The sequence below is a fragment of the Salmo salar genome, chromosome 05 (assembly GCF_965601325.2).
Source record: "Salmo salar chromosome 05, fSalSal1, whole genome shotgun sequence".
NCBI lineage: Eukaryota > Metazoa > Chordata > Actinopteri > Salmoniformes > Salmonidae > Salmo > Salmo salar.
The window spans coordinates 16,152,819-16,176,588 of NC_138295.1; the positions used below are offsets into that span (position 1 = coordinate 16,152,819).

The 23,770-nt window shown below is 43.4% G+C and overlaps 1 pseudogene; it reads right to left on the reverse strand.

Annotated features, from left to right (window-relative positions):
• Nucleotides 1-221: 221 nt before the first annotated feature.
• LOC145879486 (uncharacterized) lies at nucleotides 222-23,473 on the reverse strand (annotated as a pseudogene).
• Nucleotides 23,474-23,770: the final 297 nt, after the last annotated feature.

Below are 23,770 nucleotides of genomic sequence, written 5' to 3' on the forward strand. Positions count from 1 at the left end.
AATCATAGTGTGTGTGCGTGTGTCTGTGTGTGAGTGTGCAGGAGATTCAAATCAAGCAGGACATCTCATTATTCTGCGACTGGCATGGGGATTGAAAAGGTTTTTCAACAATAACAAAACTCGTAGAATCTAACCTTGACAACCATTGTCTAACTAGCTCTCTTTTGTAACTGTCTACTGAGTAATGTACTGTTAAGAGATGACTCAGGGCAAGTCCTTCATCATCTCTGTATCTCTCTGTCTCTCTCTGTATCTATCTCTGTCTCTCCATCTCTGTCTCTCTCTGTATATCTCTCTCTCTCTGTATCTCTCTCTCTCTGTATTGATCTCTGTCTCTCTCTGTCTCTCTCTGTATCTATCTCTGTCTCTCCATCTCTGTCTCTCTCTGTATATATATCTCTCTCTGTAAGTCTCTCTCTCTGTATCTCTCTCTATATCTCTCTGTTTCTCTCTCTCTGTCTCTCTCTGTCTCTCTCTGTATCTCTCTGTTTCTCTCTCTCTGTCTCTCTCTCTCTGTATCTCTGTCTCTCTCTGTATATATCTCTGTCTCTCTCTGTATCTCTCTCTGTATCTCTCTCTGTATCTCTCTCTGTCTCTCTCTGTCTCTCTCTGTCTCTCTTTATATCTCTCTCTGTTTCTCTCTGTCTCTCTTTATCTCTCTCTGTCTCTCTCTGTCTCTCTATCTCTCTCTCTCTCTCTGTCTCTCTCTGTCTCTCTGTGTCTCTCTCTGTCTCTCTCTATCTCTCTCTGTCTCTCTATATCTCTGTCTCTCTCTGTCTCTCTGTGTCTCTCTCAGTCTCTCTCTGTCTCTCTATATCTCTCTCTGTCTCTCTATATCTCTCTCTGTCTCTCTCTGTCTCTCTATATCTCTCTCTGTCTCTCTATATCTCTCTCTGTCTCTCTATATCTATCTCTGTCTCTCTATATCTCTCTCTGTCTCTCTCTGTCTCGCTATGTCTCTCTCGGTCTCTCTCTGTCTCTCTATGTCTCTCTCTGTCTCTCTCTGTCTCTCTCTGTCTCTCTCTGTCTCTCTATGTCTCTGTCTGTCTCACTCAGTCTCTCAATTCAATTCAATTCAAGGGGCTTTATTGGCATGGGAAACATGTTAACATTGCCAAAGCAAGTGAGGTAGATAATATACAAAAGTGAAATAATCAATAAAAATTAACAGTAAACATTAAACATACAGAAGTTTCAAAAGAATAAAGACATTACAAATGTCATATTATGTATATATACAGTGTTGTAGCAATGTACAAATGGTTAAAGTACACAAGGGAAAATTAATAAGCATAAATATAGGTTTGTATTTACAATGGTGTTTGTTCTACACTGGTTGCCCTTTCCTTGTGGCAACAGGTCACAAATCTTGCTGCTGTGATGGCACACTGTGGTATTTCACCCAGAGATATGGGAGTCTATCAAAAGTGGGTTTGTTTTCGAATTCATTGTGGATCTGTGGAATCTGAGGGAAATATGTGTCTCTAATATGGTCATACATTGGGCAGGAGGTTAGGAAGTGCAGCTCAGTTTCCACCTCATTTTGTGGGCAGTGTGCACATAGCCTGTCTTCTCTTGAGAGCCATGTCTGCCTACGGCAGCCTTTCTCAATAGCAAGGCTATGCTCACTGAGTCTGTACATAATCCTAGCTTTCCTTAAGTTTGGGTCAGTCCCAGTGGTCAGGTATTCTGCCACTGTGTACTCTCTGTTTAAGGCAAAAAAGCATTCTAGTTTGCTCTGGGTTTTTTTGTTAACCTTTCTGGGAAGGGGGTTCCGCTAGCGGACACCTAGCCTACAGCCAGTGAAATTGCAGGGCGCCAAATTCAAACAGAAAACTCATAATTAAAATTCCTCAAACATACAAGTATTATACACCATTTTAAAGATAAACTTCTCGTTAATCCAACAACAGTACCCGATTTCAAAAAGGCATTACGGTGAAAGCACACCATGCGATTATGTTAGGTCAGCGCCTAGCCACAGAAACCATACAACCATTTTCCAACCAAGGAGAGGTGTCACAAAAGTCAGAAATAGAGTTAAAATGAATCACTAACCTTTGATGATCTTCATCTGGTGGCACTCCCAGGACTCCATGTTAGACAATAAATGTTTGTTTTGTTCGATAAAGTTAATCTTTATGTCCAAAAACCTCATTTGAAATTGGCGTGTTATGTTCAGAAATGCATTGTCTCAAACAAACATCCGGTGAAAATGCAGAGAGCCACATCAAATTACAGAAATACTCATCATAAACATTGATATAAGATACAAGTGTTATACATACGATTCAAGATACACTTCTTGTTAATCCAGCTGCTGTGTCCGATTTCAAAAAGGCTTTACGGTGAAAGCACACCATGCGATTATGTTAGGTCAGCGCCTAGCCACAGAAAACCATACAGCCATTTTCCAACCAAGGAGAGGTGTCACAAAAGTCAGAAATAGCGTTAAAATAAATCACTAACCTTTGATGATCTTCATCTGGTGGCACTCCCAGGTCTCCATGTTAGACAATAAATGTTTGTTTTGTTCGATAAAGTGAATCTTTATGTCCAAATACCTCCTTTTTGTTCACGCGTTTAGTTCCCTATTCCAAATGCACAAGACGCGGGCACTAAGTCCAGACAAAAAGTCAAAAAAGTTCCATTAAAGTTTGTAGAAACATGTCAAACGATGTATAGAATCAATCTTTAGGATGTTTTTATCATAAATCTTCAATAATATTCCAACCGGACAATTCCTTTGTCTTTAGAAATGAAAGGGAACGGAGCTCTTGCCCACGGCTGTGCACGTGACTAAACTAAAGGCTTTCAGCCAGACCACTGGTTCCAACAGCTCTTATTCGCTCTCCTTTTACAATAGAAGCCTGAAACAACATTCTAAAGACTGTTGACATCTAGTGGAAGCCTTAGGAAGTGCAATCTGACCCCACAGACACTGGATATTCGATAGGCATTCACTTGAAAACTACAAACCTCAGAATTCCCACTTCCTAGTTGGATTTTTCTCAGGTTTTCGCCTGCCATATGAGTTCTGTTATACTCACAGACATTATTTTAACAGTTTTGGAAACTGTAGAGTTTTTTTGATCCAAATCCACTAATTATATGCATATAATATAGCTTATGGGCCTAAGTAAAAGGCAGTTTACTCTGGGCATGCTTTTCATCCAAACTTCCCAATGCTGCCCCTTTTCCCTAAAGAGTTTATTCTTTCCAATGTGTCAAGTAATTATCTTTTTATTTTCTCATGATTTGGTTTGGTCTAATTGTGCTGCTGTCCTGGGGCTCTGTGGGGTGTGTTTGTGTTTGTGAACAGAGCCCCAGGACCAGCTTGCTTAGGGGACTCTTCTCCAGGTTCATCTCTGTAGATGATGGCTTTGTTGTGGAAAGTTTGGGAATCGCTTCCTTTTAGGTGGTTGTAGAATTTAACGTCTCATTTCTGGATTTTGATAATTAGTGGGTATCGGCCTAATTCTGCTCTGCATGCATTATTTGGTGTTTTACGTTGTACATGGAGGATATTTTTGCTGAATTCTTCATGCAGAGTCTCAATTTGGTGTTTGTCCCATTTTGTGAATTGTTGGTGAGCGGACCCCAGACCTCACAACCATAAAGGGCAATGGCATAGAATGCCCTTCTTGCCTTGTCTCTCAGATCTCTCTACATCTCTCTCTGTATCGCTCTGTCTTTCTCTGTCTCTCTCTGTATCTATCTGTTGCTCTATGTCTCTCTCTATCTCTCTCTCTCTCTCCAATTCTCTCATTTGTCAATAGAATAATATTTAGCTTTGGCTAGAGGTGGTGTTAGGTTTACCATGTTCAACAGACATATAGATGGATGAGCTTATGTGTGTTGGTGTGCCTGTGCAATCATCTGTGGGATCTCCTGTAGTCCACTGAGCTGAAGCCTAGGCCTCTTCAGGTCTCAAGCAAGGTTACTCATAATGGTGCGCACACACACACACACACACACACACACACACACACACACACACACACACACACACACACACACACACACACACACACACACACACACACACACACACACACACACACACACACACACACACACACACACACACACACACACACACACACCAACTCCTCAGCTGCCCATTTTGGATACATTATAATTCGCTTGCTTGCACTTCACTTCTCCTCCGCTCTCCTCTGTAATGTTCTACCTTTCCTTTCTTCTCCTCCGCTCTCCTCTGTAATGTTCTACCTTTCCTTTCTTCTCCTCTGCTCTCCTCTGTAATGTTCTACCTTTCCTTTCTTCTCCTCCGCTCTCCTCTGTAATGTTCTACCTTTCCTTTCTTCTCCTCCGCTCTCCTCTGTAATGTTCTACCTTTCCTTTCTTCTCCTCCGCTCTCCTCTGTAATGTTCTACCTTTCCTTTCTTCTCCTCCGCTCTCCTCTGTAATGTTCTACCTTTCCTCTCTTCTCTGCATCACAGCTCTATCTCTCTCTGCTTTTCCATATCAATATTTTAGCTGCTGCTTTAATGTGCATTTAATGACAGCAATCTCCAGTTGAACACTCCTCTCCTCTGTTCCTCTGAAATGGACACTAGGAGAGAAGGATGAAAGGATAGAGAGAGAGAGAGAGAGAGAGAGAGAGAGAGAGAGAGAGAGAGAGAGAGAGAGAGAGAGAGAGAGAGAGAGAGAGAGAGAGAGAGAGAGAGAGAGAAAGAGAGAGAGAGAGAGAGAGAGAGAGAGAGAGAGAAAGCAGAGAGAGAGAGAGAGAGAGAGAGAGAGCGAGAGAGAGAGAGCAAGAGAGAGAGAGAGAGAGAAAGAGAGAGAGAGAGAGAGAAAGAGAGAGAGAGAGAGCGAAAGAGAGAGAGAGAGAGAGAAAGAGAGAGAGCGAGAGAGAGGGGACATTGAGTGATGTGACTGTTAGAGTTACATGTGTGTTTCCAGGTAATAGGGGTTTAAATACAGCAGGTAGCATTTACCCTGATCCTCTTAATGATGTTTAAAATGCCAGGTTCTTGGAAACAGTCGTGTGTGTGTCTGTGTGTTTTAGCTAGAGACAGAATCACATGGCCGTAGTTGTGTTAATGAAGACTTCAGACACTTAGCACACTAAGCCATCAACCTTATGCTCTAACGCTGTATAATCCTACAGATTTAACTCAGGCCTGGAGTGTGTGTATGTGTGTGGCTGTGTGTCGCAAAAAGCATGGATAGAGCTCTACAGCAGAGTCTCACAACTCAATCGCTGGTTGAAAACTGTTTTCTGCCCCTCCCAAAAGATAGAATTTGTCGATAATTGGCCCTCTTTCTGGGACTCACCCACAAACAGGACCAAGCCTGGCCTGTTGAGGAGTGACGGACTCCATCCTAGCTGGAGGGGTGCTCTCATCTTATCTACGAACATAGACAGGGCTCTAACTCCTCTAGCTCCACAATGAAATAGGGTGCAGGCCAGGCAGCAGGCTGTTAGCCAGCCTGCCAGCTTAGTGGAGTCTGCCACTAGCACAGTCAGCGTAGTCAGCTCAGCTTTCCCCATTGAGACCGTGTCTGTGCCTCGATCTAGGTTGGGCAAAATTAAAAATGGCGGTGTTCGCTTTAGCAATCTCACTAGTATAAAGACCTCCTCCATTCCTGCCATTATTGAAAGAGATTGTGATACCTCACATCTCAAAATTGGGTTACTTTAATGTTAGATCCCTCACTTCCAAGGCAGTTATAGTCAATGAACTAATCACTGATAATAATCTTGATGTGATTGGCCTGACTGAAACATGGCTTAAGCCTGATGAATTTACTGTGTTAAATGAGGCCTCACCCCCTGGTTACACTAGTGACCATACCCCCGTGCATCCGGCAAAGGCGGAGGTGTTGCTAACATTTACGATAGCAAATTTCAATTTACAAAAAAAATAACAATGACGTTTTCGTCTTTTGAGCTTCTAGTCATGAAATCTATGCAGCCTACTCACTCACTTTTTATAGCTACTGTTTACAGGCCTCCTGGGCCATATGCAGTGTTCCTCACTGAGTTCCCTGAATTCCTATCGGATCTTGTAGTCATAGCAGATAATATTCTAATTTTTGGTGACTTTAACATTCACATGGAAAAGTCCACAGACCCACTCCAAAAGGCTTTCGGAGCCATCATCGACTCAGTGGGTTTTGTCCAACATGTCTCTGGACCTACTCACTGCCACAGTCATACTCTGGACCTAGTTTTGTCCCATGGAATAAATGTTGTGGATCTAAATGTTTTTCCTCATAATCCTGGACTATCGGACCACCATTTTATTACGTTTGCAATTGCAACAAATAATCTGCTCAGACCCCAACCAAGGAGCATTAAAAGTCGTGCTATAAATTCTCAGACAACCCAAAGATTCCTTGATGCCCTTCCAGACTGCCTCTGCCTACCCAAGGACGTCAGAGGACAAAAATCAGTTAACCACCTAACCGAGGAACTCAATTTAACCTTGCGCAATACCCTAGATGCAGTTGCACCCCTAAAAACTAAAAACATCTGTCATAAGAAACTAGCTCCCTGGTATACAGAAAATACACGAGCTCTGAAGCAAGCTTCCAGAAAATTGGAACGGAAATGGCGCCACACCAAACTGGAAGTCTTCCGACTAGCTTGGAAAGACAGTACCGTGCAGTATCGAAGAGCCCTCACTGCTGCTCGATCATCCTATTTTTCCAACTTAATTGAGGAAAATAAGAACAATCCGAAATTTCCTTTTGATACTGTCGCAAAGCTAACTAAAAAGCAGCCTTCGCAAATGGAGGATGGCTTTCACTTCAGCAGTAATAAATTTATGAACTTCTTTGAGGAAAAGATCATGATCATTAGAAAGCAAATTACAGACTCCTCTTTAAATCTGGGTATTCCTCCAAAGCTCCATTGTCCTGAGTCTACACAACTCTGCCAGGACCTAGGATCAAGGGAGATACTAAAGTGTTTTAGTACTATATCTCTTGACGCAATGATGAAAATAATCATGGCCTCCAAACCCTCAAGCTGCATACTGGACCCTATTCCAACTAAACTACTGAAAGAGCTGCTTCCTGTGCTTGGCCCTCCTATGTTGAACATAATAAACGGCTCTCTATCCACCGGATGTGTACCAAGCTCACTAAAAGTGGCAGTAATAAAGCCTCTCTTGAAAAAGCCGAATCTTGACCCAGAAATTATAAAAAACTATCGGCCTATATCGAATCTTCCATTCCTCTCAAAAATTTTAGAAAAAGCTGTTGCACAGCAACTCACTGCCTTCCTGAAGACAAACAATGTATACGAAACGCTTCAGTCTGGTTTTAGACCCCATCATAGCACTGAGACTGCACTTGTGAAGGTGGTAAATGACCTTTTAACCTGTTAGGGCTAGGGGGCAGCATTGACACGGCTGGATAAAAAACATACCCGATTTAATCTGGTTACCACTCCTACTCAGTAACTAGAATATGCATATACTTATTACATATGGATAGAAAACACCCTAAATTTTCTAAAACTGTTTGAATGGTGTCTGTGAGTATAACAGAACTCAAATGGCAGGTCAAAACCTGAGAGATTCCTTTACAGGAAGTGGCCTGTCTGACCATTTCTGGAACTTCTTTGCCATCTCTATCATTTACTAAGGATCTCTGCTCTAACGTGACACTTCCCACGTCTTCCATAGGCTCTCATAGCCCGGGAAAAAAGAGAATGTCGTCATTCCAGCCCCAGGCTGAAACACATTATCGCCTTTCTCAAGTGGCCCATCAAGAGACACTAGCTTATGCGCGTGACCCCGACCGCCCCCGCCTTTGGGATTTTTTCCTCTGTTTGCCGAAAAGGAGATTCCCTGTCGGAATATTATCGCTTTTCTACGAGAAAAATGACGTAAAAATTGATTTTAAACAGCGGTTGACATGCTTCGACGTACGGCAATGGAATACTTTGAATTTTATTGTCAGGAATTGCGCCAAGCGCGCGACACTTCTTTACTATTTCGGATAGTGTCTGGAACGCACGAACAAAACGCCGCTATTCGGATATAACGATGGATTATTTTGGACCAAACCAACATTTGTTATTGAAGTAGACGTCCTGGGTGTGCATTCTGACGAAGACAACAAAAGGTAATGACATTTTTATAATAGTAAATATGATTATGGTGAGTGCTAAACTTGCCGGGTGTCTAAATAGCGAGCCCGTGATGCCTGGGCTATGTACTTAGAATATTGCAAAATGTGCTTTCACCAAAAAGCTATTTTAAAATCGGACATATCGAGTGCATAGAGGAGGTCTGTATCTATAATTCTTAAAATAATTGTTATGCTTTTTGTGAACGTTTATCGTGAGTAATTTAGTAAAATGTTAGCGAATTCCCCGTAAGTTTGCGGGGGGTATGCTAGTTCTGAACGTCACATGCTAATGTAAAAAGCTGGTTTTTGATATAAATATGAACTTGATTGAACAAAACATGCATGTATTGTATAACATAATGTCCTAGGGTTGTCATCTGATGAAGATCATCAAAGGTGAGTGCTGCATTTAGCTGTCTTCTGGGTTTTGGTGACATTATATGCTGGCTTGAAAAATGGGTGTCTGATTATTTCTGGCTTGGTACTCTGCTGACATAATCTAATGTTTTGCTTTCGTTGTAAAGCCTTTTTGAAATCGGACAGTGTGGTTAGATTAACGAGAGTCTTATCTTTAAATGGCTGTAAAATAGTCATATGTTTGAGAAATTGAAGTAATATGATTTTGAAGATTTTGAAAATCGCGCCACAGGCTGGCAGTGGCTGTTACGTAGGTGGGACGAATTCGTCCCGCCGGTCCCATAGAGGTTAATGACGTCAGACCGAGGCTCTGCATCTGTCCTCGTGCTCCTAGATCTTAGTGCCGCTTTTGATACCATCGATCACCACATTCTTTTGGAGAGATTGGAAACCCAAATTGGTCTACATGGACAAGTTCTGGCCTGGTTTAGATCTTATCTGTCGGAAAGATATCAGTTTGTCTCTGTGAATGGTTTGTCCTCTGACAAATCAATTGTAAATTTCGGTGTTCCTCAAGGTTCTGTTTTAGGACCACTATTGTTTTCACTATATATTTTACCTCTTGGGGATGTTATTCGAAAACATAATGTTCAATTTCACTGCTATGCGGACGACACACAGCTGTACATTTCAATGAAACATGGTGAAGCCCCAAAATTGCCCTCGCTAGAAGCCTGTGTTACAGACATAAAGAAGTGGATGGCTGCAAACTTTCTACTTTTAAACTCGGACAAAACAGAGATGCTTGTTCTAGGTCCCAAGAAACAAAGAGATCTTCTGTTGAATCTGACAATTAATCTGGATGGTTGTACAGTCGTCTCAAATAAAACTGTGAAGGACCTCGGCGTTACTCTGGACCCTGATCTCTCTTTTGAAGAACATATCAAGACTGTTTCGAGGACAGCTTTTTTCCATCTACGTAACATTGCAAAAATCAGACATTTTCTGTCCAAAAATGATGCAGAAAAATTAATCCATGCTTTTGTTACTTCTAGGCTGGACTACTGCAATGCTCTACTTTCCGGCTACCCGGATAAAGCACTAAATAAACTTCAGTCAGTGCTAAATACGGCTGCTAGAATCCTGACTAGAACCAAAAAATTTGATCAAATTACTCCAGTGCTAGCCTCCCTACACTGGCTTCCTGTTAAGGCAAGGGCTGATTTCAAGGTTTCACTGCTAACCTACAAAGCATTACATGGGCTTGCTCCTACCTATCTTTCCGATTTGGTCCTGCCGTACATACCTACACGTACGCTACGGTCACAAGACGCAGGCCTCCTAATTGTCCCTAGAATTTCTAAGCAAACGGCTGGAGGTAGGGCTTTCTCCTATAGAGCTCCATTTTTATGGAATGGTCTGCCTACCAATGTGAGAGACGCAGACTCAGTCTCAACCTTTAAGTCTTTACTGAAGACTTATCTCTTCAGTAGGTCCTATGATTAACCTGTTAGGGCTAGGGGGCAGTATTTGCACGGCTGGATAAAAAAAATGTACCCGATTTAATCTGGTTACTAATCCTACCCAGTAACTAGAATATGCATATACTTATTATATATGGATACAAAACACTCTAAAGTTTCTAAAACTGTTTGAATGGTGTCTGTGAGTATAACAGAACTCATTTGGCAGGCAAAACCCTGAGACATTTTCTGATAGGAAGTGGATACCTGATGTGTTGTATTACCTTTAAACCTATGCCATTGAAAAACACAGGGGCTGAGGAATATTTTGGCACTTCCTATTGCTTCCACTAGATGTCACCAGCCTTTACAAAGTGTTTTGAGTCTTCTGGAGGGAGATCTGACCGAACAAGAGCCATGGAACGATGATGTCCCATTAGACACCTGGCGCGCGAGTTCATGTTGGGTACCCTCGTTCCAATACGTTATAAAAGAGTATGCATTCGTCCACCTTGAATATTATTCATGTTCTGGTTAAAAAAGCCCCTAATGATTTATGCTATACAACGTTTGACATGTTTGAACGAACGTAAATATATTTTTTCCCCTCGTTCATGACGAGAAGTCCGGCTGGCTTAGATCATGTGCTAACAAGACGGAGATTTTTGGACATAAATGATGAGCTTTTTTGAACAAAACTACATTCGTTATGGACCTGTGATACCTGGAAGTGACATCTGATGAAGAGAATCAAAGGTAATGGATTATTTACATAGTATTTTCGATTTTAGATCTCCCCAACATGACGACTAGTCTGTATCGCAACGCGTATTTTTCTGGGCGCAGTGCTCAGATTATTGCAAAGTGTGATTTCCCAGTAAGGTTATTTTTAAATCTGGCAAGTTGATTGCGTTCAAGAGATGTAAATCTATAATTCTTTAAATGACAATATAATATTTTACCAATGTTTTCTAATTTTAATTATTTAATTTGTGATGCTGACTTGACTGCCGGTTATTGGAGGGAAACGATTTCCTCAACATCAATGCCATAGTAAAACGCTGTTTTTGGATATAAATATGAACTTGATAGAACTAAAAATGCATGCATTGTCTAACATAATGTCCTAGGAGTGTCATCTGATGGAGATTGTAAAAGGTTAGTGCATCATTTTAGCTGGTTTTATGGTTTTGGTGACCCTGTCTTTGAATTGACAAAACATTACACACAACTCTTGTAAATGTACTGTCCTAACATACTCTAAATTTATGCTTTGGCCGTAAAACCTTTTTGAAATCGTAAAACGTGGTTAGATTAAGGAGATGTTTATCTTTCAAAGGGTGTAAAATAGTTGTATGTTTGAAAAATTTGAATTTTGACATTTATTTGGATTCAAATTTGCCGCTCTTGAAATGCAACTGCTGTTGATGGAGTGCACCACGGGGGGGACGCCTGCGTCCCACCTAGCCCATAGAGGTTAAGTATAGTCTGGCCCAGGAGTGTGAAGGTGAACGGAAAGGCTGGAGCAACGAACCGCCCTTGCTGTCTCTGCCTTGCCGGTTCGCCTCTTTCCACTGGGATTCTCTGCCTCTAACCCTTTTACAGGGGCTGAGTCACTGGCCTACTGGTGTTCTTCCATGCCGGCCATGGGAGGGGTGCGTCACTTGAGTGGGTTGAGTCACTGACGTGGTCTTCCTGTCTGGGTTGGCGCCCCCCCTTTGGGTTGTGTTATGGCGGAGATCGTTGTGGGCTATACTCGGCCTTGTCTTCGGACGGTAAGTTGGTGGTTGGAGACATCCCTCTAGTGGTGTGGGGGCTGTGCTTTGGCAAAGTGGGTGGGGTTATATCCTGCCTGTTTGGCCCTGTCCGGGGGTATCATCGGATGGGGCCACAGTGTCTTCTGATCCCTCCTGTCTCAGCCTCCAGTATTTATGCTGCAGTAGTTTATGTGTCGGGGGGCTAGAGTCAGTCTGTTACATCTGGAGTATTTCTCTTGTCTTATCCGGTGTCCTGTGTGTATTTAAACATGCTCTCTCTAATTCTCTCTTTCCCTCTTTCTGTCTTTCTCTCGGAGGACCTGAGCCCTAGGACCATGCCTCAGGACTACCTGGTATGATGACTCCTTGCTGTCCCCAGTCCACCTGGCCGTGCTGCTGCTCCAGTTTCAACTGTTCTGCCTGCGGCTATGGAACCCTGACCTGTTCACCGGACGTGCTTGTTGCACCCTCGACAACTACTATGATTATTATTATTTGACCATGCTGGTCATTTATGAACATTTTAACATTTTAATATCTTGACCATGTTCTGTTATAATATCCACCCTGCACAGCCAGAAGAGGACTGGCCACCCCTCATAGCCTGGTTCCTCTCTAGGTTTCTTCCTAGGTTTTTGGCCTTTCTAGGGAGTTTTTCCTAGGGAGTTTTTCCTAGCCACCGTGCTTCTTTCACATGCTTTGCTTGCTGTTTGGGGTTTTAGGCTGGGTTTCTGTACAGCACTTTGAGAATATCAGCTGATGTACGAAGGGCTATATAAAAATAAATTTTATTTGATTTTTGATTTGATGAGGGTCTGCTATACAAATTGATGGAAAGTGGTGTTGGGGGAAAAACATACGACATTATAAAATCCATGTAAACAAACAACAAGTGTGTGGTTAAAATTGGCAAAAACACACACATTTCTTCCCACAGGGCCGTGGGGTGAGACAGGGATGCAGCTTTAGCCCCACCCTCTTCAACATATATATCAACGAATTGACAAGGGCACGAGAATAGTCTGCAGCAACCGGCCTCATCCTACTAAAATCTGAAGTCAAATGTCTACTGTTTGCTGATGATCTGGTGCTTCTGTCAACAACCAAGGAGGGCCTACAGCAGCACCTAGAAATTCTGCACAGATTCTGTCAGACCTGGGCCCTGACAGTAACTCTCCGTAAGACCAAAATAATGGTGTTCCAAAAAAGGTCCAGTCACCAGGACCATAAATAAAAATTCCATTTAGACAGCATAGCCCTAGAGCACACAACAAACTATACATAACTTGGCCTAAACATCAGCGCCACAGGTAACTTCCACAAAGCTGTGAATGATCTGAAAGACAAGGCAAGAAGGGCCTTCTATGCCATCAAAAGGAACATAACATTTCACATACCAATTAGGATCTGACTAAAAATACTTGAATCAGTTAAAGAACCCATTGCCTTTTATGGTTGTGAGGTCTGGGGTCCACTCACCAACCAAGAATTCACAAAATGGGGCAAAAACCAAATTGAGACTCTGCATGCAGAATTCTGCAAAAATATCCCCCGTGTAGAACGTAAAACACCAAATAATGCATGCAGAGCAGAATTAAGCTGATACCCACTAATTATCCGAATCCAGAAAAGAGCCGTTAAATTCTACAACCACCTAAAAGGAAGCGATTGCCAAAACCTTCCTTAACAAAGCCATCACCTACAGAGAAATAAACCTGGAGAAGAGCCCCCTAAGCAAGCTGGTCCTGGGGCTCTGTTCACAAACACAAACACACCCCACAGAGCCCCAGGACAGCATTACAATTAGACCAAACCAAATCATGAGAAAACAAAAAGATAATTACTTAACACATTAAAAAAAAAATCCCCAAAAACAGAGCAAACTAAAATGCTATTTGGCCTTAGAGACTACACAGTGGCAGAATACCGGACCACTGTGACGGACCCAAACTTAAGGAAAACTTTGACTATGTACAGACTCAGTGAGCATAGCTATTGAGAAAGGCCGCCGTAGGCAGACCTGGCTCTCAAGAGAAGACAGGCTATGTGCGCACTGCCAACAAAATGAGGTGGAAACTGAGCTGCACTTCCTAACCTCCTGCCAAATGTATGACCATATTAGAGACACATATTTCCCTCAGATTACACAGATCCACAATGAATTTGAAAACAAACCAGATTTTGATAAACTCCCATATCTACTGGGTGAAATACCACAGTGTTCCATCACAGCAGCAAGATTTGTGACCTGTTACCATAAGAAAAGGTCAACCAGTGAAGAACAAACATAATTGTAAATACAACTTGTATTTATTTATTTGTTTTTGTACTTTATCCATTTGCACATCATTACAACATTGTATATGAACATACTATGACATTTGTAATGCATTTTGGAACAGCAATGTTTACTGTTAATTTTTATTGTTTATTTCACTTTTGTATATTATCTACTTCACATGCTTTGGCAATGTTAACATATGTTTCTCATGCCAATAAAGCACCTTGGATTGAATGGAGAGAGAGAGCAATTTTTCTATTTATTTTACTAGGCAAGTCAGTTAAGAACAAATTCTTATTTTCAATGACAGCCTAGGAACAGTGGGTTAACTGCCTTGTTCAGGGGCAGAACAACAGATTTGTACCTTGTCAGCTCAGGGATTCGATCTTGCAACTTTTCGATTACTAGTCCAAAGCTCTAACCAGTAGGCTACGCTGCCGCCCCAAGATGGAGGGAGGGAGCGTAATAGGTGGTATATTACAGTAGTAGAGTGAGATATCATGACAGAATAGGTGGACAGGAGGGTTCAGCACTACCATAGCTGCTCTACACAGATTCTCCCTCCTCCCTTCCATTTAGTTAAAGACAGAGAGCTAGTTAGACAATGGTTGTGAAGGTTAGATCCGACGTGGACATGCGAAAGCACTCAGCGAGATTATCGTAGAACTTGGGCCTTCTCCCTCAAAGTCCATCCAAACTGTACTGTGTGTGTGTGTGTGTGTGTGTGTGTGTGTGTGTGTGTGTGTGTGTGTGTGTGTGTGTGTGTGTGTGTGTGTGTGTGTGTGTGTGTGTGTGTGTGTGTGTGTGTGTGTGTAGCTGACGCAGCCTGCTGTCTAGTGGTGTAAAGTACTTAAGTTAAAATACTTTAAAGTACTACTTAAGAAGTTTTGGGCTGTATCTGTACTTTACTTTAAAATGTATATTTTTGACAACTTTTACCTTTACTTCAATACATTCCCCCCAAAATAATGTACTTTTTTTCTCCATACATTTTCCCTGGCGACCAAAAGTACTCATTACATTTTGAATGCTTAGCAGGATAGAAAAATTGTCAAATTCAAGTACTTATCAAGAGAACACGTGGTCATCCCTACTGCCCCTGGCCTGGCGGACTCACTAAACACAAATGCATCTTTTGTAAATAATGTCTTAGTGTTGGAGTGTGACCCTGGCTATCTGTAAATAATGTCTGAGTGTTGGAGTGTGACCCTGGCTATCTGTAAATAATGTCTGAGTGTTGGAGTGTGACCCTGGCTATCTGTAATTAATGTCTTAGTGTTGGAGTGTGACCCTGGCTATCTGTAAATAATGTCTTAGTGTTGGAGTGTGACCCTGGCTATCTGTAAATAATGTCTGAGTGTTGGAGTGTGACCCTGGCTATCTGTAAATAATGTCTGAGTGTTGGAGTGTGACCCTGTGTCACGGTTGTCGTAAGGATTGGACCAAAATGCAGCGGGAATATGTATACTCATCTTCTTTTTTATTGAAGAAGGAGAAACAACTAAATACATATACAAAAAGAACAAAACAAAACAGTCCTGTCAGGTGCAACAAACACTAAACAAGGAAACAACTACCCACAAACTCCCACAGAAAAACACCCCTCTTAAATAGGACCTTCAATTAGAAGCAACTAGGAGCAGCTGCTTCCAATTGAAAGTCAACCCAACAAACACCACATAGAAATAGACATACTAGAACTAACATAGAAATAGACTAACAAGAACATAACCCAACAAACCCCGAAACACTCTAAACAAACACCCCTCTTAAATAAGAACATAGCCCAACAAACCCCGAAACACTCTAAACAAACACACCCCTGCCACGTCCTGACCAAACTACAATAACAAATAACCCCTTATACTGGTCAGGACGTGACACCCTGGCTATCTGTAATTAATGTCTGAGTGTTGTAGTGTGACCCTGGCTATCTGTAAATAATGTCTGAGTGTTGGAGTGTGACCCTGGCTATCTGTAATTAATGTCTGAGTGTTGTAGTGTGACCCTGACTATCTGTAAATAATGTCTGAGTGTTGGAGTGTGACCCTGGCTATCTGTAAATAATGTCTGAGTGTTGGAGTGTGACCCTGGCTATCTGTAAATAATGTCTTAGTGTTGGAGTGTGACCCTGGCTATCTGTAAATAATGTCTGAGTGTTGGACTGTGACCCTGGCTATCTGTAAATAATGTCTGAGTGTTGGAGTGTGACCCTGGCTATCTGTAAATAATGTCTGAGTGTTGTAGTGTGACCCTGGCTATCTGTAAATAATGTCTGAGTGTTGGAGTGTGACCCTGGCTATCTGTAAATAATGTCTTAGTGTTGGAGTGTGACCCTGGCTATCTGTAAATAATGTCTGAGTGTTGGAGTGTGACCCTGGCTATCTGTAAATAATGTCTGAGTGTTGGAGTGTGACCCTGGCTATCTGTAAACATGGTGCCGTCCACTTTGATTAATATAAGGAATTTGAAATGATTTATACTTTTACTTTTGATACTTAAGTATATTTTTGCAATTACAATTACTTTTGATAAATAAGTACTATTAAAACCAAATACCATTATACTAAATATGACAATTGGGTACTTTTTGCACTACTGCTGCTGTCTACTGTGAGCTCTTAGTAACACCAAAGACCACAGGCAGGACACACACACACACACACACACACACACACACACACACACACACACACACACACACACACACACACACACACACACACACACACACACACACACACACACACACACACACACACACACACACACACACACACACACACAGAGAGAGAGAGAAGTAACGCAGTCTGGCAGGTGAAGAGAGGATGAGGACACATTAGGGTTAATCAGGCGTTGGCTCTCTGACCACTTCAGAGTTTGTGTGTGTGTGTGTGTGTGTGTGTGTGTGTGTGTGTGTGTGTGTGTGTGTGTGTGTGTGTGTGTGTGTGTGTGTGTGTGTGTGTGTGTGTGTGTGTGTGTGTGTGTGTGTGTGTGTGTATGTGTGTGTGTGTGTGTGTGTGTATCCTTAATGATCTCACTCATCCCATCAGAGATTTGTGCCTTCTCACTTATTCATCTGCCACTCTTAGAGGTGAAATGGAGGGAGGGAGTGAGAGAGCGAGGGAGATGGAGGGAGGGAGGGAGGGAGGGAGAAAGAGAGAGGGGGGAGGAGGGAGAGGGAGGGAGGGAGGGAGGGAGGGAGGGAGGGAGGAGGGAGGGAGGGAGGGGGAGGGAGGAGGGAGGGAGGGAGGGAGGGAGGGAGGGAGGGAGGGAGGGAGGGAGGGAGAAAGAGAGAGGGGGAGGAGGGAGAGGGAGGGAGGGAGCGAGAGAGGGAGATGGAGGGAGGGAGCGAGAGAGAGAGGGAGAGGGAGGGAGGGAGAGAGATATCAGACAGGGATCAGAGTGAAGAAGGAAGTGGAGAGAAAGAGAATAAGAGAGATGGAAAAAGACAGAGCACCGGATGAATTAGAGTGTAAAGCCCAGTAGGGAGTATCACCATGTGACACGCTCTACATCAAACTTCCCCTTACATCCTGATTTGATATGAATCAGAGATTTGAGTGAATATTCACAGGCTGTATGGACACACATTTCTAGTAGCTAATGATTGTGCCCTGAATGAACAACAAGTTGGATCAGTTGGAGTGGGGGTTTAAACCAGTCACCATGAGGCCACAGGTTAGAACATCATCTTTTAATAACAGGCTGACAGACAGACAGACAGACAGACAGACAGACAGACAGACAGACAGACAGACAGACAGACAGACAGACAGACAGACAGACAGACAGACAGACAGACAGACAGACAGACAGACAGACAGACAGACAGACAGACAGACAGACAGACAGACAGACAGACAGACAGAAAAGCAGACAGACACACACACTTTGCTAATGCGTACTAGCACTAGCAAGCTAGTCACAAGTTAAGTTCACTCATGCAATATTTCAAAATGCCACGGCTGGAGGACGAAGAGCACGCCCCCATTCTCATCGACGGGGCTGCAGTGGAGCAGGTTGACACCTTCAAGTTCCTTGGTGTTCACATCACCAACAAACTAACATGGTCCAAGCACACCAAGACAGTCGTGAAGAGGGCACGACAAAACCTATTCCCCCTCAGGAGACTGAAAAGATTTGGCATGGGTCCTCAGATCCTCAAAAGGTTCTACAGCTGCACCATCGAGAGCATTCTGACTGGTTGCATCACTGCCTGGTATGGCAACTGCTCGGCCTCTGACTGCAAGGCCCTACAGAGGGTAATGCGAACAGCCCAGTACATCACTGGGGACAAGCCTCCTGCCATCCAGGACCTCTATACCAGGCGGTGTCAGAGGAAGGCCCTGAAAATTGTCAAAGACTCCAGCCACCCTAGTCATAGACTGTTCTCTCTGCTAACACACGGAATGCGGTACCGGACCGCCAAGTCTAGGTCCAAGAGGCTTCTAAACAGTTCTACCTCCACGACATCTAATCAAATGGCTACCCAGCCTATTTTCATTGCCCCCCCCACTCCCTCTTTTACACCACAGCTACTCTCTGTTGTTATCATCTGTGCATAGTCACTTTAATAACTCTACCTACATGTACATATTACCTCAACTAACCCGTCCCCCGCACATTGACTCTGTACCGGTACCCCCTGTATATATAGCCTCACTATTGTCATTTTACTGCTGCTCTTTAATTACTTGTTACTTTTATTTCTTATTCTTATCCATATTTTTTTTAACTGCATTGTTGGTTTGGGGCTCGTAAGTAAGCATTTCACTGTAAGGTGAATACTACACCTGTTGTATTTGGCGCATATGACTAATATAATTTCATTTGATTTGTTCCACTACCTTCATCAGCCCAATCTGTCAGGGTCATCAGCCTAATCTGTCAGGGTCATCAGGCCAATCTGTCAGGGTCATCAGCCTAATCTGTCAGGGTCATCAGGCCAATCTGTCAGGGTCATCAGGCCAATCTGTCAGGGTCATCAGCCCAATCTGTCAGGGACATCAGCCCAATCTGTCAGGGTCATCAGCCCAATCTGTCAGGGACATCAGCCCAGTCTGTCAGGGTCATCAGCCTAATCTGTCAGGGTCATCATCCCAGTCTGTCGGGGTCATCAGCCCAATCTGTCAGGGTCATCAGGCCAATCTGTCAGGGTCATCAACCCAGTCTGTCAGGGTCATCAGCCCAATCTGTCAGGGTCATCAGGCCAATCTGTCAGGGTCATCAACCCAGTCTGTCAGGGTCATCAGCCCAATCTGTCAGGGTCATCAGGCCAATCTGTCATCAGCCCATGAGAACGCTTGCATATCAGCCCATGAGAAGGCTAGCATGTCAGCCCAATCTGTCAGAGTCATCAATTTATGGGGAGGCTAGCATGTCAGCCCAATCTGTCAGAGTCATCAATTTATGAGAAGGTTAGCTTGTCAGCCCATGAGGAGGCTAGCATGTCAGCCCATGAGAAGGTTAGCTTGTCAGCCCATGAGGAGGCTAGCATGTCAGCCCATGAGAAGGTTAGCATGTCAGCCCAAGAGAAGGTTAGCATATCAGCCCATGAGGAGGCTAGCATGTCAGCCCATGAGGCTAGCATGTCAGGCCATGAGGAGGCTAGCATGTCAGCCCATGAGGAGGCTAGTATGTCAGCCCATGAGAAGGTTAGCATGTCAGCCCATGAGAAGGTTAGCATGTCAGCCCATGAGAAGGTTAGCATGTCAGCCTATGAGGCTAGCATGTCAGGCCATGAGAAGGTTAGCATTTCAGCCCAAGAGAAGGTTAGCATGTCAGCCCATGAGAAGGTTAGCATGTCAGCCCATGAGAAGGTTAGCATGTCAGCCCATGAGGCTAGCATGTCAGGCCATGAGAAGGTTAGCATGTCAGCCCAAGAGAAGGTTAGCATGTCAGCCCATGAGAAGGTTAGCATGTCAGCCCATGAGGCTAGCATGTCAGGCCATGAGGAGGCTAGCATGTCAGCCCATGAGGAGGTTAGCATGTCAGCCCATGAGGCTAGCATGTCAGGCCATGAGGAGGCTAGCATGTCAGGCCATTGGGAGGTTAGCATGTCAGCCCATGAGAAGGTTAGCATGTCAGGCCATTGGGAGGTTAGCATGTCAGCCCACGAGAAGGTTAGCATGTCAGCCCATGAGGCTAGCATGTCAGGCCATGAGGAGGTTAGCATGTCAGGCCATGAGGAGGCTAGCATGTCAGGCCATTGGGAGGTTAGCATGTCAGCCCATGAGAAGGTTAGCATGTCAGCCCATGAGGCTAGCATGTCAGGCCATGAGGAGGCTAGTATGTCAGCCCATGAGGAGGCTAGCATGTCAGGCCATTGGGAGGTTAGCATGTCAGCCCATGAGAAGGTTAGCATGTCAGCCCATGAGGCTAGCATGTCAGGCCATGAGGAGGCTTGTATGTCAGCCCATGAGGAGGCTAGCATGTCAGCCCATGAGGAGGCTAGCATGTCAGGCCATTGGGAGGTTAGTATGCCAGGCCATGGGGAGGTTAGCATGGCTACTGCTTCAACTTCCACAGCCCAGCTAGCTCATCATCGCCAGCCCTGTCTCATCACGTTGAGCATGTCATCACGAGTCCACCTGCGGATTTGTCTGCAGTTGACAAACCACCCACACAACCCAAAATGTGAGTGTTTCCCACTACAGCAATCGATGTAAAATCCCAGTATTTCTCATGGTATCGGTATGGACTGTTTTATTAGCTGGAATACAGTTCGACAAGGGATACTGTTTTCTGAAAAATGTGTAAACATTTCCCAGAGGCCACTATGGAAAGCTGATTTGTTACAAACGGATATAAGGATTGGAAGCACCTTTGCAAGGCATGCTTCTGTCAGGAATTCCCATCCTGTATTGAAGTTTTGGACAGCTTCAGCCCTGACATTTTCCCTAACATCAATAACTACCAAGGCCCACCATCACCATTCCTATGACTTCATCTTCTCCACTATAGGCCGCATCAAAACATCCATCAGATCGTGCATGCTGACCGCACGTCTCAGCCATTTAGCCCTGTTGTCCTTTGAAAGGGAACTCAATGACTCTTTGGACTAAAATGAAATAATCTCCATCTTCAACACCAAGCCTAGGCGTCTACGCCTAGTGCTGTAAAACGTGAAACACAAGAAAGGTAAGCCTGAATACTGTTTATTTATGATTTGGTCTAATGTTTTCATGCGGGCCTTGGTAGGCAAAGTCTATATGTGTGTGAGTCAAAGTGAGCTACTGTATTCATACCCACCATGATTTTGGGCTATGTATAGTGAACAAAATTATAAACTCAACATGTAAAGTGTTGGTTCTACGAAATAAAAGATCCCAGAAATGTTCCATATAAACAAAAAGCCTTTTCTCTCAAATTCTGTGCACAAATTTGTTTACATCCCTGTTAGTGAGCATTTCTCCATTGTCAAGATAATCCATCCACCTGACAGGTGTGGCATATCAAGAAGCGGATTAAACAGCATGATCATTTCACAGGTGCACCTTGTGCTGGGGACAATAAAAGGCCACTCTAAAATGTACAGTTTTGTCACACAACACAATGCCACAGATGTCTCAAGTTTTGAGGGAACATGCAATTGGAATGCTGACTGCAGGTATGTTCACCAGAGCTGTTGCCAGAAAATGTAATGTTAATTTCTCTACCATAAGCCGTCTCCAACATTGTTTTAGAGAATTTGGCAGTATGTACAACAGTCCTCACAACCGCAGACCATGTGTAACCACACCAGCCAAGGACTTCCACATCCGGCTTCTTCACCTGATGGACCAGACACCTGGACAGCTGATGAAACTGTGGCTTTGCAAAATCGAAGATTTTCTGCACAAACTGTCAGAAACCGTCTCAGGGAAGCTCGTCTGCGAGCCAGTCATCCTGACCAGGATCTTGACTTGACTGCAGTTCGGTGTTGTAACCGACTTCAGTGGGCAAATGCTCACCTTCGATGGCCACTGGCACGCTGGAGAAGTGTGCTCTTCACGGATGAATCCCGATTTCAACTGTATCGGCAGATGCTAGACAGCATGTATTGTGACGTGTGGGCCAGCGGTTTGCTGATGTCAACATTGTGAACAGAGTGCCCCATGGTGGCGGTGGAGGTATGGTATGGGCAGGCATAAACTACGGACAACGAACACAACTGCATTTTATTGATGGCAATTTCAATGCACAGAGATACCTTGACGAGATCCTGAGGCCTATTGTTGTGTCATTCATCCGCCGCCATCACCTCATGTTTCAGCATGATAATGCATGGCCCCATGTCGCAAGAATATGTACACAATTCCTGGAAGCTGAAAATGTCCCAGTTCTTCCATGGCCTGCATACTCACCAGACATGTCACCAGCCATTGAACATGTTTGGGATACTCTGGATCGACGTGTACGACAGCGTGTTCCAGTTCCTGACAAAATATTCAGCAACTTCACACAGCTATTGAAGAGTAGTGGGACAACATTCCATAGGCCACAATCAACAGCCTGATCAACTTTATGAGAAGGAGATGTGTCACGCTGCAGGAGACAAATGGTGGTCACACCAGATACTGACTGGTTTTCTGATCCACGCCCCTACCTTCTTTTTAAGGTGTCCGTGACCAACAGATGCATATCTATATTCCCAGTCATTTGAAATCCATAGATTAGGGCCTAATGAATTTATTTCAAATGACTGATTTCCTTATATGAACTGTAACTCAGTAAAATATTTGAAATTATTGCATGTTGCATTTATATTTTTGTTCAGTGTTTTTGTTCAGATTTCGTGTTTTCATGCCTGCCTTGGTAGGCCAGGTTTAATTTTGCTGATTCAAGTGAGCTATTGTTGTCATATCTGCCATGGTATTGTGTATAATCAATTCATGTTTACTTATTCAGCTTTAGCTGTTCATTTCATACCCGTCGTACAGTTCAAGATATAGAGCTGAAGTGTTTATTGTATTGTGTGTGACTGTTTTCATCTGGCAGAAAGTGTGCACTTTTAGGCTTAATGAAAACACTCAGGGCTTTCTATTCTTCCTTGCTTCCTTGTGCAATAAGCTGTTTGCTCATATTCCAATCCGGTGCTGAGCTGGTGTCTGGCCTATGCGCTGACCATGGTCCTGAATCCACCTGTTGTACCTGTACTGTAGATCTTTGAATGGAAGTGGTTGATCTGGTCTTATAATAGGTTGATTATTTCATTAGGTTGGACTGAACACTTCATCCATTTTCCGTATTTTGTGACAGCATAATATTTCAAATTTTATCACTGCACTTGTCTGCTGCTGTAGAATCTCTCTCTCTCTCTTTATCTCTCTCTCTCTCTCAATTCAATTCGATTCAATTCAAGGGGCTTTATTGGCATGGGAAACACATGTTAACATTGCCAAAGCAAGTGAGGTAGATAATATACAAAAGTGAAATAAACTATAAAAATGCACAGTGAACAGTAAACATTACACGTGTAAACATCGACGTGTATCTCTCTCTCTATCTCTCTCTCTCTCTCTTTATCTCTCTCTTTATCTCTCTCTCTTTATCTCTCTGAATATGTAAGTGATATGCATGTTGTGTATTTCATTATGTTTGTTTACTGTCGTAAGCGTTTCTGTAATTGTGCACTTGCTGCCTACTTGGCAATAATAACGGGCTTGTTTGTCAAGGGAAATGTGTTGTTTCTTGTGAAACCATAGCATAGGCATATATTATTCAGCACTAGGGGCAGGTAATGTGGCTTGGCCGGCGCTGACTGAACCCGCGAAAGTGGGATCAAAGATTTCAGCACCGGACAGCTCCACACTCAGCTC